This window comes from Drosophila yakuba, chromosome 2R, assembly GCF_016746365.2.
Source record: "Drosophila yakuba strain Tai18E2 chromosome 2R, Prin_Dyak_Tai18E2_2.1, whole genome shotgun sequence".
Taxonomy (NCBI): domain Eukaryota; kingdom Metazoa; phylum Arthropoda; class Insecta; order Diptera; family Drosophilidae; genus Drosophila; species Drosophila yakuba.
The window spans coordinates 18,950,519-18,968,017 of record NC_052528.2 but is presented as its reverse complement, the minus strand read 5'-3'; the positions used below and the strand labels follow the sequence as shown (position 1 = coordinate 18,968,017).

The 17,499-nt window shown below is 40.2% G+C and overlaps 3 long non-coding RNA genes across 3 annotated transcripts; 1 reads left to right on the top strand and 2 right to left on the bottom strand.

The window, feature by feature from the left end:
* Positions 1-8,172: 8,172 nt before the first annotated feature.
* On the bottom strand, positions 8,173-10,465 carry LOC120321061. The gene is made up of 2 exons (XR_005560604.2): positions 8,640-10,465; positions 8,173-8,367 (listed from the first exon to the last, which is right to left on the bottom strand). It is a non-coding gene; the product is annotated as an uncharacterized LOC120321061 (long non-coding RNA).
* LOC120321062 lies at positions 8,361-13,497 on the top strand. Its single transcript, XR_005560605.1, has 3 exons — positions 8,361-8,610; positions 13,308-13,341; positions 13,412-13,497. It is a non-coding gene; the product is annotated as an uncharacterized LOC120321062 (long non-coding RNA).
* LOC120321063 lies at positions 12,587-17,440 on the bottom strand. The gene is made up of 2 exons (XR_005560606.1): positions 15,187-17,440; positions 12,587-15,074 (listed from the first exon to the last, which is right to left on the bottom strand). It is a non-coding gene; the product is annotated as an uncharacterized LOC120321063 (long non-coding RNA).
* Between the last annotated feature and the right edge of the window lie 59 nt (positions 17,441-17,499).

Below are 17,499 nucleotides of genomic sequence, written 5' to 3'. Positions count from 1 at the left end.
AATCTTGATTCTAAGCTCTAGGATATTTCAACTCTTAAAGTGGCTTGGAAACGATCCTTTTTCGGCGGTTCCCCAAATGGTAAAAAAAAATTCCGGTTACTTCAAGGCTCTTATAACTTACTTATATTATACATTATTTTATACACGACTTCCTTCACTAGCGCCATCTATGTCTACATTGAGTCAACAGCTAGATATCGCTGTACCAAAGCTCATTTATATTTCGTACAGGTGGCGCCACTTTAACGCAAATTTGTAAGAAATTTAACATACTAAACATTCATAACATTCATTATAGTTTAATTATATCTCGCTAATTAATTGAAAATATAAACATTTGCTAATTTATTAAGTGTCAATTATGAATAAGTTGCTCAAGTTCCTTCTTAAAGATATGTACAAACAATTTAATGAATACTTTTTAAAAAGCTGTAATATTAAATAAAAACTAAATGAGGTTGTCGCATGCAGATATGGAATGAATTGGGTAAGCTTGATGGAGTAGAGCCAAAGTGGGACCGCCCCACTGGGTATTAGTATTGGGTGTGTCCTGTCTAGTGTCGCCGCACTGGAGCGAAAAGTTCAACAGGCTGCCCCACTAAATCAACAAAAAACAAAACCGCAAACAGCCGATAAGCGCCGCAACATAAAGGGGTGGCCACCACAACCGAGCACCACCACTATCACCACTACCACCACCACCAGGCACCACCAGCACCACCCAAAGCGAGCCACATGCCCCGAGGACCAGCCATAATAACCCGGAGTGGACAGGAAACCAACTGACCCGCATAGAGGCAACTTGGCGACACACCAGCAAAGCAAACAAATGGATCTCACATTAAAATGAACGGCAGCGGAAATATTAGCGAAAATGTTGAAAATTTGTGTATGCCCGAGGACTCGGGGGGATGGATGTGTGTGGTGCAGTCGGAAAAACCAGAGGGATTGGAGTGGCGGCCGGGCCGGGAAAACCAAAAAGAGGGGACACTTAACAGGCTTCGTTTGTTGCTATTTGGCCAGGCCAAACAACAGGAGTTGGGGGTCCTTCAGAGGGTTGGAGGTTGTTCTGCAGCCAAAAATGGATATGCGTTGACAACTGGCAGTCGACGTTGTTTTTGTGTTACTACCATACACACACAAATATACATTCATACGTATATCCTTGCTGCAAAGTCCTGGCCAATATGCACGCTGAACATGCAAAGCGAGGCGAAAGCGACCCACGATTAGGGGCGGGTTCTATTCAGCCCACTATAACTGAAAAACTCTGTTTGAAATTAGGTACCCAGTAAGTTTTTGTTCCTTTGGGGAGGAGGGTTAGGGATAAAACTATGTCAACATTTTGGGCTCGGGCTCGGTCCTTCTTTGGGGGATGAGTAGAAGTGGTAACCAGTCGGATCGTTTAAATAAAAATCGGTTGGCATGCAATTTGACTGAGTATCGTAGTCATGACATGGACAAATCTACTTTCATAGCTTTATCAATCGAAATGGTAGATGGAATCAGCTTGTTAAACCATTTATAGTAAAAAAAACTGCTCGCATATCTATAATGGCGAATATTAGATACAAATTAAGAACTTTCTTAGCAATATTAATTTTAATGGATTTTAGGGTTTGATTGACAATATAATTAAATAAAACAATAAAGTATGAGAGGTGAAACTTTAATTGCCAATGCTTATCTATTAAATAAAACTACAAATTTGAATAAGAAAGGAGTTTTTTAAGGCCAAATGGCTAACACAAATCGAAATAAGATGCCGATGCGGTGCGAGGGAATTTTTTGACATCTGTTTGCCAGTTAAATTGAGTGGCTGGGTGCTTTGGCAACTTCATTTGGCGGTTCGAGCCCGGTTCGGAGTGTTGATTTTGCCCAGCTTTGTTTCACTTACTCGTGCCGCATTTGGGTCTAGGGTAGTTAAAGTTTATCTACACTCATTTGCCGTGTTTGTGTTTTTTCTACCCATAAACCTACTTTACGGTCTGGAAAAAAAATTAAAACACTGTTTGCTGCCCTTTTGTTTCTCGCCTTCGAATTTTATTCGATTTCAGTTCATTCAGCTATTTATTGATTCAGTCAGTTGCTTAAATCTTTAAATAGGTTTTCTCACTCACATCGGTCATTAGGAAATGGGCAAAGCTGTGGAATATAACATATTTAAGGAAACTCACGCACACTTGAACCATAAACGCTGGCCCACAGTATTCCCATAAATCAGTTGACATTTTTAATGACAAATATTTGTTGCTGCTTTGGTTTGCCAACAACTTTCCTCAAGGGGAATTGGACAACGGAATGTGAAGGTTGCAAAAAGATAAATGTATTAAAAAAAAACAAATATTTTGAGTTTCCACCAAGGCATATTAACTTAATTGCAGCTGAATCATCGCAGAAGTCTTCGTCTTAACTTCAATGCCGTTGGATAACCAAGTAGTTCTGGTACTAAATCTTAACCCTGCCATGCCTGATTACACATTCAGCTGTTCGCCGTGTAATTGATGGATCCCGGCGAGGGCGGATCCAGGAGTATGGGCTCTATAGAGCCATCCAAATACCGCCCACACACCGCAGGCACAAATCCGCATTTTTCTTTCTTTTTTTTTGTTGTCGTTTTTATCTCGTTGTCTATTTTTGAAACAACAAACAAATTATGAGAATGAGAGTGAAAATGGGCGACAGAGATTCAGAGATTCAGGCAACATGCATGCGTTGCCCATAGACAGGGCCATATATCGTACTATCTATAGATTGCCTAAGTGTTTTGTGATTTTTCTTAATCATCATAAATTTGTGTTGCCTTTACCGTCAAACAGCAGCAACAGCAAAAGAAAAGAAAAGGCAGCAACACGAATAGAGCGAAAGACATTTGGCAGTTGGACAAGAACTTTCCCGGCGACGGAAACATCAATAAATTAGAAATGTTTAGCTCAACTTTCGTGGGTGAGGGGGTGGTTCAGTCGGTTCGGGGGCGGTGTCGGTGGTGCTTCGGTGGGTGGTGGTGGTGACTGTGGGGCTGTGGGGCCACAACTTATTGTCTGCGCCTTGTTGAATTCTCTGTGTGTGTCAAAGGAATTCGTAGATGTCTCACTGGGTTGCCTTTGGTCATAAGTCGGCGCATTTAATGGTCGCCTTTGGTTGGGCTTCCAATGATTTGATTTCTTTATATTTCGGGGATGCTTCTGGTCCAGGGGGTGGGATGCAAGGTATTCTGCGCAAACGCAATCGAAAAATCAAAGGGATGCTGAATTCGCAAAATGGTGTCCTCGTGTTAGCCATCTTTAACGGGGAAGGTTTTAAAATATTTGACTTTCATTTCCACCTTTGACTTTACATAATATATACATAATTGAGAAATTATTAATGGGAAGGTCTTGCACACACGAGTTAAATAAATAACCGCTGCTTTCATGCACATGTGGGACAACTTCGCGCCTGTAATTTCATATTCAGCTGAACTCTGGTGGGCGACAACGTCACCGTCGCCGCCACCAACAAGCCGGCCCCAAACCACCTAAACCACCCACTGACCAACCACCCGCTGCCAATTAACGTAATTAAATGATGCGTAGGGAGTCAACAGTTGGAGTACTCAGTATTACAAACACATACACGCCCAGGTCCTTGCTGTCATGGCGGGTATCTTATCCTTCTGCTTAATTAATTTGGGACATGGAATAAAAAAAAACAAAATGCTATAGTTGGGAGTTGCACTCGCAGGCGTTTAATGCTTCAATTGGGAGTTGAAGAGACTACTAAGCAGTCCATCGATAATTGGAACGCAGCGAAGCCAAACAAAACGAAGCGGAAAACCCACAAAAATGTATACATCAAGTGGTGAAAAACCAAACGTCATCCTACACAGGACATGGCCTGTCAGCATAAGTTAGAAATCCTGCAAGTTGGACAAGAAATCACCCAACACTTTCTTCGTAATTTCCCCAAGGACCTCACGTAAGGGGAATACGAGCCATAAGAGCTGACCCAAATTTTTGGCCACATTCGGCACGCCCGCACGAAAGGTCAACGCAAATTATGCTAATCATGGCCCACTCGGCATCATCTCTCTCACTTAGCCACCGTTAATGTCCGGCATTTGGCTCTCTGCAATCTTTATGGAGCAGTAACACTGGCCGCTGGCTTTAATTAAACTAATTACAACAATTTAACAGTCAGAATGCCGGGAAATGTAATCTAAACTTGGTTGGGGCGGTCCTCATATTTCATTTAGCCATGATTCATGGAAGGATTTCGTTTTGTTAGGACCCGAACGAAGTCTACTGTTCTTAAGGACATAAAAGATATGCCACCCTTAAATACCAATAGTTGGTATTGTAAGGTATTTCTTTAACCTTTTCATAATTGCCAGTCTTGACTCTTTAAAAACTTTACTTATAAATAACTTCATGCTATTAAACCAATTATCGTTGGCATGTGTCACAGAAATGATTTATTTGAATAGCACGCGCTTTTACTTATCATGAATCGCAGTAACTTCGAATACTGTATTCCATTCAATTACGTATCCTCGCCATTTCAAATTGATTTGCATATATTCATATTGGCAGCCAAAATCATTGCCTACTTTCAGGCCAACCACATCAGCCTGTTTCCACAGGGACAGGGTCAACAACTCCTGCCAATGCCTTCGGAAATTTACCGGAAAGGGAAGTAAATGCCAAAATATGCAAAACAAAATGCGCGACAAACGAAATAAATTCAAATGCGTTTTCGACGGCCCCCAAATGTATGCCAGGCCCAAAAATTAATTACAGGCAATAAGGTAATTTCAGCCAGTAGCTGTGCTTTTTGTGGCCCAAAGGATACGATGGCCAAGGAGTAGAGCCAGTGTTGCCGAAAACAACTGTTAAATAGAGGAAACGACAGTGGCGACGCAGCGCCAAAGGAAATATAAATGCGACATACTTTCGGTGAGCGCAGGTAAAACAATTGCGTGTAACTGGGCGATTAACATGATATGCGGAAATTTTCCCGTATTGCAAATGCAAATAAATGTTGGCAAACTGCTGGGCTCCTTCACACAATGCGCAGGCGTCGAAACCGCCCCACGAATTCTATGGTAGTGTAGCCACATACCATCGCAGACTATCCGAAGTACTCGTCATCGTATTTGCGCCAGGACTCTGAGCGAATAAAACTATATTGCATGCGGAACTTGAACGAGTCCTTGGGAAAAGAGTCCTGATGGGGAAAGACTTCGTGCCCGGACAGTTGGCGGCATGTCAGTCAGTCGCCGCAGATCCTCCTGGCAGAAATGAACCCAGAAGGGCAGTGTTTACTACTCGCAATTGCCAACTGAACTTGAAAACGAATAAATCGCTCAGGAAATCACATAAGTATGGGCTCTAAACGGTAGCCATACTGACAAATTCACAGCAAATTGCTGCCAAATTATGTCATCCCAAGAAGCCGAAAGCTTCCACATTTTTCACGAGATTTTTCTAGCAAACAGTGTGCAAATCCCTCCGGTGACAATCAAAATCGCTGGCAAATAAACTAAAATCAAGCTAAAATAACATAAAAAACATTTAAATACAACAAAATACCAGCAACTAATCTTGCCTAATAAATACTCAACCAAAATATTTTCAACTAATAACAACTACAAGCAGAACAGCGAAACAAAGATGAAAAGTTCTTAGACAAAAATTTTGAATCGTTTTTGGCCGTTTCCTCATTTTGAGGCCGCAAAGAATTCCAGAGGTGAGTAAAGTTTATAATATAAATACATTTGACATTTTCGTGTTTCACTTTTAATTTCCCTCAACTATTAAAGCCATCGTGTGGGTGTTGTGCGTGAGTGGTGATTTTCCTGCATTCTTTTACTATAAATACTTATAATCTTTTGGGATATGATGGTAGTGGCGCAAGGCTTATAACATTTTTAAAATATCTGTGTTTTTGACCAATAGTAAAGATGTATAAATCAATACACGAAGACCCAATTAGCAATATTTGCCCAGTCAACCTATTGAGTTTTTATTTAAAAAGTCTCATAAAAATACCTTATAAATACCATAAAATTCTTAAGATAATAGTTTCCATTAATTAAGCTCCATAAACAGGGGTATAAAATATATTGGACCCCAGTATATACCCCACACCTTAAAATGTTGTTTCCATTTCATAAACACTAAAAACATTTATTGTCAAGTCCCAAAGTTTTATGTCTGCGCGTATTTATAGAGCGCCACTAAAACGACACAAAAACGAACTTTTTGTGGTTGGTAAAACATGCCATCAGGTGAGGAAAATGGGGTATTCGATAGCTTTCATCAAAGAATTGTGCAATTTTATGAATCCCATAAAATTAATTACTCTGGGGAAACAAATTTATTATACGAGTATCGTTAGACGCATCTCTATCGTATTCAATTTATATCTATATCTATCACTGGTCCATGACTAAAGCCACATTATATCTGTAAGCCATAATCTCATTAGACTTATCTTAGCTGGTATCTGCTCTTCGAACGTCGAACAGCTGTTAGGAAAGCGAATCGAACTAAAATGCCAACCGGTTTAGTTTTAGACATGGACACCAATCGGTTTCAGGTGTTTGTGTCAAGAATGCATGGACACACAGAAATATTTTTACATAAAAGGCAAATCAAGAGCTATAATCGAATAAAATAAAACAGAAATCAAAAATACACAACGAAATGGAAAAAGAAATACTAATGTCAATAAATTAAGTCAACAAAAGTGACCAACGAAAGCGGACCGCTATAAAAGTTAACTAATAGAAGGGGAAATCGATTCGGCGGGGAACCAAAAACCGAGCTGATCTCAAAATCAGAACGGGTTTTGTTTCTGTTTCTGTTTCTATTTCCTTCGGCCAACAAAGAAAATTAAACCTCAATTTGGATTCAAACGGTTCGAATTCAGATTTTGTGCTCAATGTATCTGGTATCTGTATCTCGTGGCTTTTCGGTGTTTCTTTCATTTACATTTTGTGATCTGTGGCACCTTTCCGCCCCCCGCCTTCTCCCCCCACAGATCACCTGTATCAAAAGCTGTTTCTTTAATTTATTCTAATTGCCTCGACGCTGCTTAGATACGGATTCAGATACTTACCCAGAAGCAGCTGCAACGGTAGCTCGTGGATCATTCTGAAGTCGGGGGCTAGTGGGTAAAAGTCTACACCCCGATCGGTAATTTGTCATATGGGGAATGCAAGTGCTTTGATTGCCACCTGTTGGCTTACAAGGGTTCACTAGATTATTGCTTTAACCGGAAATTTGTAGTACTTATGCAAAAATCTTAAATGATTTTTATAGCTAATCTTGAGAACGACGCCAAACGCACATATAAAAAGCTAATAAACACAAGATTATAAGCTATTTTCCATATTTAATTGTAAATATTTATGAAAATTGTAAGCGGTTCAAAGCGACATATGTAAAATACAATAAAAGAAGAGAGAATGCAGTAGTTCAGCTTATCGACTATCAGATACCTCTTACGATCTTAAAACCCAGGGTAGATCGAGTATTTCAAAAACACGCCCTTCTACCTCTAATAAAAGAAATCATTTTTAACCATTTGAACCAGACATGATTTTTAATATAATGAGAGTTCTTAAAGGAATTAATATGAGTTCGTTACATTTTTTGTTTTACTACCATGATATATTTACCAGAAATAGAAATAATTATATCTTTTATAAGTACATTCTCACGTAAATAGGGCAACATGCCTTTGCAACTATCCAGTGCCCAATTAAAAAAGCTTACGCCCAGGTATGGCACATCTTTTAATTGGTGTCGAGTACAATTTATGGACATATTTTCGGTAATTTGTAGTAAGTTATTTATTAGTTATTTATGGATATAGCGTGCAGCACAGCACGTGCTGAGGCTGAATTGAAAGCCAGAGGTATTTTATGAGTTTTATGTACGTACATACAACTGACCGTGCCTCTTTGTTGGGCTTTGTTAAAGAGCTAAAACTTATGTGTCTATGCTGAGTAAATTATTATGACTTTCACGCCCCGGGCTCCAAAAGGGGAGGGATGAGAGGGACTCGAAAATATTTTACAACGTCACACGTAAATGATTAATAACTTGCACGGTCATAATTCTTTTGCCCCATGGACACGGAAAAAGGCAAATACTCACACTCGGATAGCCAGTTACTAGCCAACAATTAAGAGTTTTCATTACTTTTATTCCGCTGTTTATTGTTGTTATTATTGGTAGCGAATGCAACCAAGAAGCCAATGAACCGTTCGACTGGTTGACAGCTGCAGTTATTGTTAGCAGTGGAGAAGATTCCGTGATGGAAATTAGACAAGTTGTCACGCAATTTTGGCAAGAAACATGGCACCCAGGTGTGAAAATGCTGTAAATGATAGTAATTAGAAATTGTCTATAAAAATTATAGAAATTTATAAATATTTAATAGTAATTGCTACAATTTAGCAATTAGGCACTGTGACAGCGATCTAGTTCGAAATCACGAGACCACCTCTAGAATTTTGAGCTTGTATCTATAACTGTCAATTGTTGTTATTACTGACAGACTGTTCTGCCATCTATGAGTATCTATGAGTACGAGTATCTGTATCCGAGTGCGGAGTATCTGGTGAGCATGTTGTGAAAGTGAAAACCTACAAGTGCCCAAGCTCGAGGGGCCTCGAGAAGCAAAGTTAATACGAGTTGGAGCCACATAATTGAGTTAGCCAAATGCCACATATTTTCGAAAGTTGACTCGACCGGCGGCGCTATAATGACGATCCCATTAAAGCATTAACTATTCATTTCATATTCCAATTGGATCATATGACAATTTGTGACAATCGGCTTAATCAATTCAGACAATTAGCACAGCGCACACAACACAATTACTGCGGAACTTTCTTCTCGGCCAGATACATTCGGCCTGTCATGTTCCCAATCGTTTTGACCGGACCAAATCCAATTCGAAACGCAGCTCAATGCAATTCAATTCAATTCGATTCAATTCAATTTCGTTCGTTCGTTCGTTCGCTTTATTTACCATCAATGTTTAGCTGACGCTTTGCATACGCAATTCCTTGCCTAAAATGCAATTTGGTGACCGTGTTTTATGGCCCTGCAATTGCATTGAATTGAATCTTAATTATGGTTCGCCAGAATAGCTCCACTAAAATAAAAAAAATACAAAGGGCCCACAAAAACTTTGAACAACCTGGCTTAGAATCGATTACACATTCAGCTCATTTACCATAAATCCAGAGGGGTGGGTGCCCATGCCCCTCAGCGCTTGTTTATGTAAAGCGCGTAGATTTGTATTCACAAACTGACCAAGTGGCCCTGCATACGCAATTTATAACGCACACTCACGCGGTGTGGAATTGAAATTTGTCTCAGTCCAGGTCGGTTCCCTGGGTTTCAGGTCCCCAAAGACCCCCGTCCCCTTTCCACCGTCCACCACCCGGCGCTTCTTGCTTTTCAATCGACTAAAAGCTATGAAGCCGAAATACCGCAATGAATCAATGAGCAGTCGAGTTGGGGTCTAAAATTCCTATGAATCCCCTGTATGTAACCCAAAGTATCTGACTCCTAATTGTGGGTAATATTGTTGGGTTCGACCTGTAAAGGTATTTCATATTTTTCTTTTTTCATTGAACAAATTTATGACTTTAATATGAATTATTTCTGATAAAACTAAAAGCATTGTATTTATGGAATGATAATCATTTAAGCACATTTATTTTTGATATGCTTCTTTGCACGGTAATCCTTTTTCGTGCGTTGGATATATTTATTTCCAAAGTCCAAAAGTCGCAGAACCTTTCAACAATACCAACATGCCCAACCCAACGAATGCGTAGGGCACTTTCCCATTTCGTATGCAGAGTTTTGAAATGTATTTTAAAATACTGGGCCGCCAAATAATTGATATGCCAGCCGAAAGGAGACGAGAAACGAGGAGAGAAACGGCGAATAGTTCACTGTTCATTGAAATGTTAAATGGTTTCGCGTTGAGCAGTGCATTAAAGCACTTGGTCGTTGCATCGAATTAGTGAAACATTGGGTGCAAAGGTTTTTCTCGAAGCTTTCTGAATCTGAACTCCGCCCGAAATCGAAAATGTGGCGTTGAGTTTCCGCTTTTTAGGCGGCCAAAAGATAAAACCCATTCCCCCATTCCGATTTCGCCAGAATGTTATTCATACATTTTTGTTAGTTTGCCAACAGAAGAAGCCGAAAAGTCGTTGGAAACGAGTCACATTTCAAAATTGACACTTCAAACGCAACGTTGCCAAGTTTTCTTTCTTTTTTTTTTTGGTTTTTTTATTTTTTTTGGTCTAGGGTATGTCAGCTATGCCAACTGCATAGATATTTAAATTTTTTCCCATTTCGTTTTATTTTTGTTTCAGTTTAGGTGTCGCTGTCGGTTTGGTTCGCTTCGGATTGGTATGGTTTTGTTATACCCGTTACTCGTAGAGTAAAAGGGTATACTAGATTCGTTGAAAAGTATGTAACAGGCAGAAGGAAGCGTTTCCGACCATATAAAGTATATATATTCTTGATCAGGATCAATAGCCGAGTCGATTTGGCCATGTCCGTCTGTCCGTCCGTCTGTCCGTCTGTCCGTCTGTCCGTCTGTCCGTCCGTCTGTCTGTCCGTATGAACGTCGAGATCTCAGGAACTACAAAAGCTAGAAAGTTGAGATTAAGTAAACAGACTCCAGGGACATAGACGCAGCGCAAGTTTGTCGAATCATGCTGCCACGCCCACTCTAACGCCCACAAACCGCCCAAAACTGTCACGCCCACACTTTTGAAAAATGTTTTAATATTTCTTCATTTTTGTATTGGTCTTGAAAATTTCTATCGATTTGCAAAAAAACTTTTTGCCACGCCCACTCTAACGCCCACAAACCGCCCAAAGCTGCCACGCCCACACTTTTGAAAAATGTTTTGATATTTTTTCATTTTTGTATTAGTCTTGTAAATTTCTATCTATTTGCCAAAAAACTTTTGGCCACGCCCACTCTAACGCCCACAAACCGCCAAAAACTGTCCTTCGCACTTACACTAGCTGAGTAACGGGTATCAGATAGTCGGGGAACTCGACTATAGCGTTCTCTCTTGTTTTGGTTTCGGTTCTAGGGAGGACAGCATCGAAAAAGACCCAAAACAATTAACGAGCAGATAAGCGGCCAAAGAGCCATTTGCCATTGTCCCATCGAACTACTTAAATGCTATAGTTTCTTGAGGAATAATCATAGACAACACAGGGAACCTGGGAAGGGGGATAGCCGCCAGTTCAATGACCAACTCTTGGGTCGCTTTCAGCTTTCATCAATGGTTGCGCTACATTGGCCACAAGGCAGCGACAGCGACGCGCCGCTCTGATAGATACAGATACTCGTATGTACATACATGCCCGTCAGCCTCAGTTTCAGATACATCAGCCTGTAGCCGCTACAGCTACAGAAACAGATACAGATACAGATACATATAGAGCTGCTGCCGTTTTTCTATGGCTGCAGGAGAAAAAAATGTCACACGCAGTCGCCACATTTAGTTCAATTGCATTACAAAAGATACAGATGCACAGATTGAGAGATACATTTATAAAAAGACCCATACACTCCGCACTCCACACTCTGCACACAAATCAAACTGAGCAAAGCATTGCTATTCAACGGCAACAGCTATTTCAACTGTTGACATTCTATTGAAAAGTATTTCGGAAATTGTAACGCCGAAATGTATCTGCTCTCGCCCATCAGCATCAGCATCCGCAACTCGGATCTGGCGTTTAGCATCTCGCATATTTGCAAAAGTTAAAGAAGTAGAAAAGGCAGCAAAAGTAGCGACAGCGTCATCGACAACAAACACTCACAATGGCGACGGAGAAAATACCTTTCGAATTGAATCACTCACGCGGTCTGACTTGTACGTGTATCTTGTCACCGGCCAGATACTTTGAGATACTTTTGCCCCCGTCCACCTTGACGACTTCTTGGCAATATTCTTGGACAGCCCAGCGTCTTCCGTGACTCACGTTTAACGCCCAGAATAACCGCAGCGATCTTTAGCTTTCAGTTTCCCTATTTACACCAAGGATAACTAAAAAGATCCAAGGGGAGCAGGCTCTTAGTCATCAAAGTGACTCGGGCATTCTGGGATATTCTCAAATATTAAGATGGTTTTATATAGGTACATTTAAAACAATTGTTCTTATAAAACCTGTACGATTTTTCAGTAAGTTTAGTAAGTATTTGAATGGAACAGCCCGATTTATAACTACAATTCCTAGTAATTGCAAGAATCATTGTTAAATATGTGTAGTGCAAAAAGCTAGCTTGATTTACGACCTTTATACATATATATATCAATATAATCTGTGCTCCACTTACAAAAAACAAAAGCCAGCCCCATAAATATGCGACCTTTGGCGACCTTTGCCAGGCAACTGCCGCAGTAAAAACCCCAACGAAATGCAAAACACAAAATGAAAAACACCAAACACAACTGCCATTAAGTGTGGAGTGTAGAGGAGCAAGAGTGTGGAGGTACTGGAAGTGGAACTGGGGCCCAAGCCTATCAATAAATTTCTTACAGGAGAATGGGTGTTGGTGCATATGTTACATATGCAACATTTAATTTGAATTTCTCTCAACGTCGTTCGCAGCGGAAGTTGTGGCAAAAGTTCAGCCGAATGCATATGAGCCAACGGAAGAGTGAAATATGTACATATGTATATACATACAACCACTGCCAACGTCAAGCGAATGAAATGTTGTGCTTATGAAATGTTTGCGGATTGCCAACTGCAGCATGAATTGGCACAATTCACAGCTAATCCAATCAGCTGGGGCCTCGCAGAGCAATGTCCTGTCTCCAGGCCAGTCTCTCTCTCTCTTCCGGTTCTCTAGGCCGGGCCAAACACCTGCAAGCCGTTTGGGCCCGGCTCCAATCCTCCCCTGCCTCACTAGCCTCCCCTTCGATTGGATCCCGTCCTATGCAGTGGTGGCCGGTTCGCAGTGGCCGTTTCATTGGATTGCAAGCCCGTCAGCCGTGTATTAATTTCTGCATGTGCGCAAGTACAGGGCAAAATCTACTAATTTCATATTAAACTTTGCTTTTTTTAATAAGATCAAAAATGAGTAAAACTAGAAATTATTTTTAAGTATTAAATTGTTTATGTAGGAGCAATCAGATAATGATTTCTAATAGTTTAATCACATCCGAAAGGATATCTTTACTTCTGCAACTACCATAATCCCAAAAAATCTTCTTTAAAGAAGTCCTATGTTTTTCCAACTTTTGATCTACCAATTTGCAGTCGAAGTACCACTGTACCCGGACTCCATTCGCTGGTATTTGTGCAACAAGTTGCTGTCGCAGTGTGTGTGTTTTTTATTTTTTTCATTTTCCTTTAATATGCAGATTGTGTCGCGCTGACTTTAATACTTTGCAACGTCGTCGATCATTTCGCTGGGATGTGAGTGTGAGTGCGAGATGGGGAAAAGGAGGCACAGGCATGTTGAACAAGCGATGTCGCCCGTCTTGTAAAACCTGCAACACATGCAACATGTAACTTGCAACTTGCATCAGCAACAGCAGCAAGGCATCCATCCAGTGGGGCAATGGGAGAGGGGAACGGGGTTTCCTTCCACACCGAAGCGCGCACAAATTTCCGCGGCCACAATTTTAATTAAAAATCAAAAATATTTGCAACGGCCAACAACGAACAGTTAATGCGCTTATACTTGCATGTCCAAAAACAATATAAATGTAATATTATTTTAAATGAAATTAACAAGATAACATTGTATTTTAAAAAGCTACCATTTTAGTTTTAGGGGCCTTTATTTAAATATGTAATTTTAGTGCATATTTGCAATTCGCTGTTATCCCCAACCGAAGTCCCCTGGATTGCATGAAATTCGCAAAACAAAAATACAACTTTGTAATAGACCTAATGCCTAGCAACAAACAAAAATAAATTAATAGAAAAGCATCAACTTTTTGTAGTTGCCGCCTAGAGATGACATTTCGTTGGGTATGTTATAAAGGGAACAGCAATTCCTAGAGAAATCCTTATAATCTATGCTCTGCTTTCTCGGTTAAATATTAAATATTATAAGTGATCTTGAACAAGGAGGCACAGAACTTTCCCATCCCAACCGCCATCGATTCAATTGGCCAAGTTCCCAGCACTGGGCATCCCGTTGCTTATTAATTCGCTTGGCTTTTGGAGTGCTTTTTTTTGTGCTGTGGCGAGTTTGAGTTACGCTTTACAGGATTTTACAGATTGCCAACATTAATTTTCATACATTGCCGGGCACGTAAGTGTTGGGGGTCTATCCAGGCCACCGAAACAACCAGCCCCCTTGCCCCCAATAAATATATGCCCCACCGTGTCTTTTGCAGACTTGCAATTCTTTTTTTCTCCGCTCATCTGAGGCATTTGGAAATTATGTACGGGGCGTGGTCCAAAAAAGAGGAACATGTGCAGTTATGCGAGTGCAGTCATATATCTGTTTGTACATATATATTTTCAACCCGATACCCCTTATCATCGTTTGGCGGTGGGTTCAAATGTGGGGGCCACAGTCCCCGAAAGGCGGCGACCCTAAACGAATATAATGTCGACCGCTCTTTACATAATTGAAGCGCTAACAAGAAAACCAAAGAAGCAATCCAACACAAAACCAAAAAAAAAAAGGAAAACATTAAAAATGAAGCAGAAAAAATTCGAAACAGAAAACCAAAGAACCCAAATGAGAAAATCGTTTAAAAATGCAAATGGCCCGCACATCGTTGGCAGCGATGTATTCAAATCAGTCCATCGGTCGGTTTGGTCGGTTTGGTCGCCTTGGTTTTGTGGTTGTCGTCGTTTCCTGGCGCTGCATTTGTCAAACGCCGCGGAATTAATGAACCGCAACAGCACCGCCGATTTGTATCTAATGGAGACCAAATAGCCCAGCAATCCAACAATCCAACAGCTAGTGGTGCTCCACAATCACAAATTGTTGCCCACAGCGCATTATTTGCCCTACCACGTGTGAAATATTTTCACATGCCACTTTATTTATGTACTTCAGCACTGCAAAAAAGAAATACTTGAAAATGGGGCTAGAAATTACGCAATGTCCTTAATAATAAAAATCAATAAGACTAGCAAATAAACTTAAAAAAATAAAAATTGTTATTTTTACCGAATTTCCAACCCTTTATAGACATTTTTCCGAGCTAAGAACACGATTTTTTTATGCAAGACAGGGGAACTGGCGTGTTCCCAGGTGTTTGGGGCACGCTGGTCACCTTATGCTCTCGTTGGGGGCCACGACCATAAATTTACTTTATTTCCATGTTCTGTTGTATTCGTTACGTTGTTTAGTTCCGCACTCCCCGTCACACCTCTCTCGTTGTCAATTTGTTTGGCGATATTTGACAGGCGGCGTCCCGTACTTCTAATAATTTTCGGTTTTTGCCTGGTTTTACTTGGGTTTGCTTATGGGTCTGGTTGATTGGTATCGATTCATTTCTCAGACGCGTAGGCATGCCAAGAATTTATGCCATTTTCCAACTCTAATTTATATTCCATTCTCATCGGCGGAATGGAAAATGGGCTAGGTAGGGTTGTCTATGTGGCAAATATCGTTTATGCCACAGCTGCGACGTGATCGCGATAATCGAATGCGCATGAACTGCAGGGAGCTGACCACGTGTCGCCTGTCAATCATCGAAACAAGTTGATATTGATATGGAGCTTGGCTATTCTATCTGGGGTGTCTATCTCTGGCTCCATTAGATAACCCCAATGGCTCTTGGTTAAGTCGGTTTAAAGCTGCCTTATTTATCAGCCAAACGCACACACAATTGTCGCTGCTGCAATCAATTTCAAAACTGTCACTTTGACACTTGAATTCTGTTCTGTTTCCCTGGCTCCTAGGCTCCCCAACTCCTATTCCCATTCCCCATCGCTGTGCCAAATGCCGTAGACAACACGTCTATTGCCTATATATCATGCACTGCAAAAAAGAAACTGAAATTTTAAAATCCAATGTGTATCATTCTAGATAGCCATATAACTTTCCCATTTTGATTACTTGTACTAATAAATTGATAACTCAAATGACATAATTTTTTAAATCAAAATCATGATATTATTTTTTTTCGGTGCTCTATATGCGTTACTGAATGAGTGGGTAAACATCGTGTATTATGTATTTATCATAAATGCCATTTTATCGTTCTTCAGGCTCCCAGTCGTCTTCCTCGTGGGTTTGTCTTCTTCGCTCTTTGTGGCAAATATTTGTTCATTTGTTTGTTTGTTTGTTGCTTGGAATAATGGTGAGCCATATGTTGTTGGAGGTACGAGATATGGCAGTAGGCACCACTGGGAGTGGGAGTGGGAGTAGGGTATTTGTGTACACTTTGTAGGTGGCTCTTATTTCTGCTGTCATTCGAGTTGTCACCTCTCCTCACCATGGTAGTTTCTTTTCGCCGTCGGTGCTGAGACAAAAAGGCAACTTTGGTAGCCGACAGGCCCTGTCACATTATTCCAAATGTTGTCAGAAACCGAAAAGAACTCAAAAAAGTAAAATAACATGATCGGATGAATGGTGAGGGGTGGTGCTAGCACCTTAGGTGACACCTTATGACACTTGTCCAAAGTGCATCCAACTGCCTACAAAACAGGAAATGGGCAATGGATTCTTCGTAAATATTTGTATACCGCTGTAAACGTAGTGTTTCCCAGTCTGCAATGTAATATATGCTATTCCCTGGCACAATCAGCAGTCGATCTCTACGTAGAAATGTGATTGCTTATATTGAGCTTCTCGTATATTTAGAATTCTTAATAAAAAGTGTTTTGTAGCACCCAGTTAATTCGCTACTAATAATACTAATAAACTCATAGCGCCCTGGTGTAAACCTCAACTTTGCTGCTTTATTGTTGATATACTAATTATTTTATTAATCAATTTCAAATAATAAATTCATTACATAGGCTAACATTTTGTAAGCCCCTTGAAGTTAAAATATACTGCTTTGTTTAACATGATAAGCCCATTTAACATTATTATGAAAACGATCATAGGATGATACTAATTTATGTCACGTGATAAGAGATTTAATTCGAACTTCCCTATAAGATAAAGCAAGCAGGTTGAACAAAGTAACTACCCAGAAGTTAACGAAGCTATATATCCTTTTGAACGATTTTAATTAAGTGACTCGATTAAACTTTCATTTATTATGGCTTAATCTAACGCATTTGAATTTCACTAAAAATAAATTATACCCAAAAATAACATGGGGCTTACCCTTAGGTTATCAACGTTGTCAAAATGTAAAGATTGCGGATAGTATATTCCAAGAAAACTCCCCATAAAGATGACTAACTGCCTAAATGGTAGTCTCTTATCTCTTCCACAAATTAGTTACTAACAGTTTTAATCAAAAGGGTTTATCAACTGCTCCAAAATGACCAATAGTAAAAATATGATAAGAGTTAAAACCAC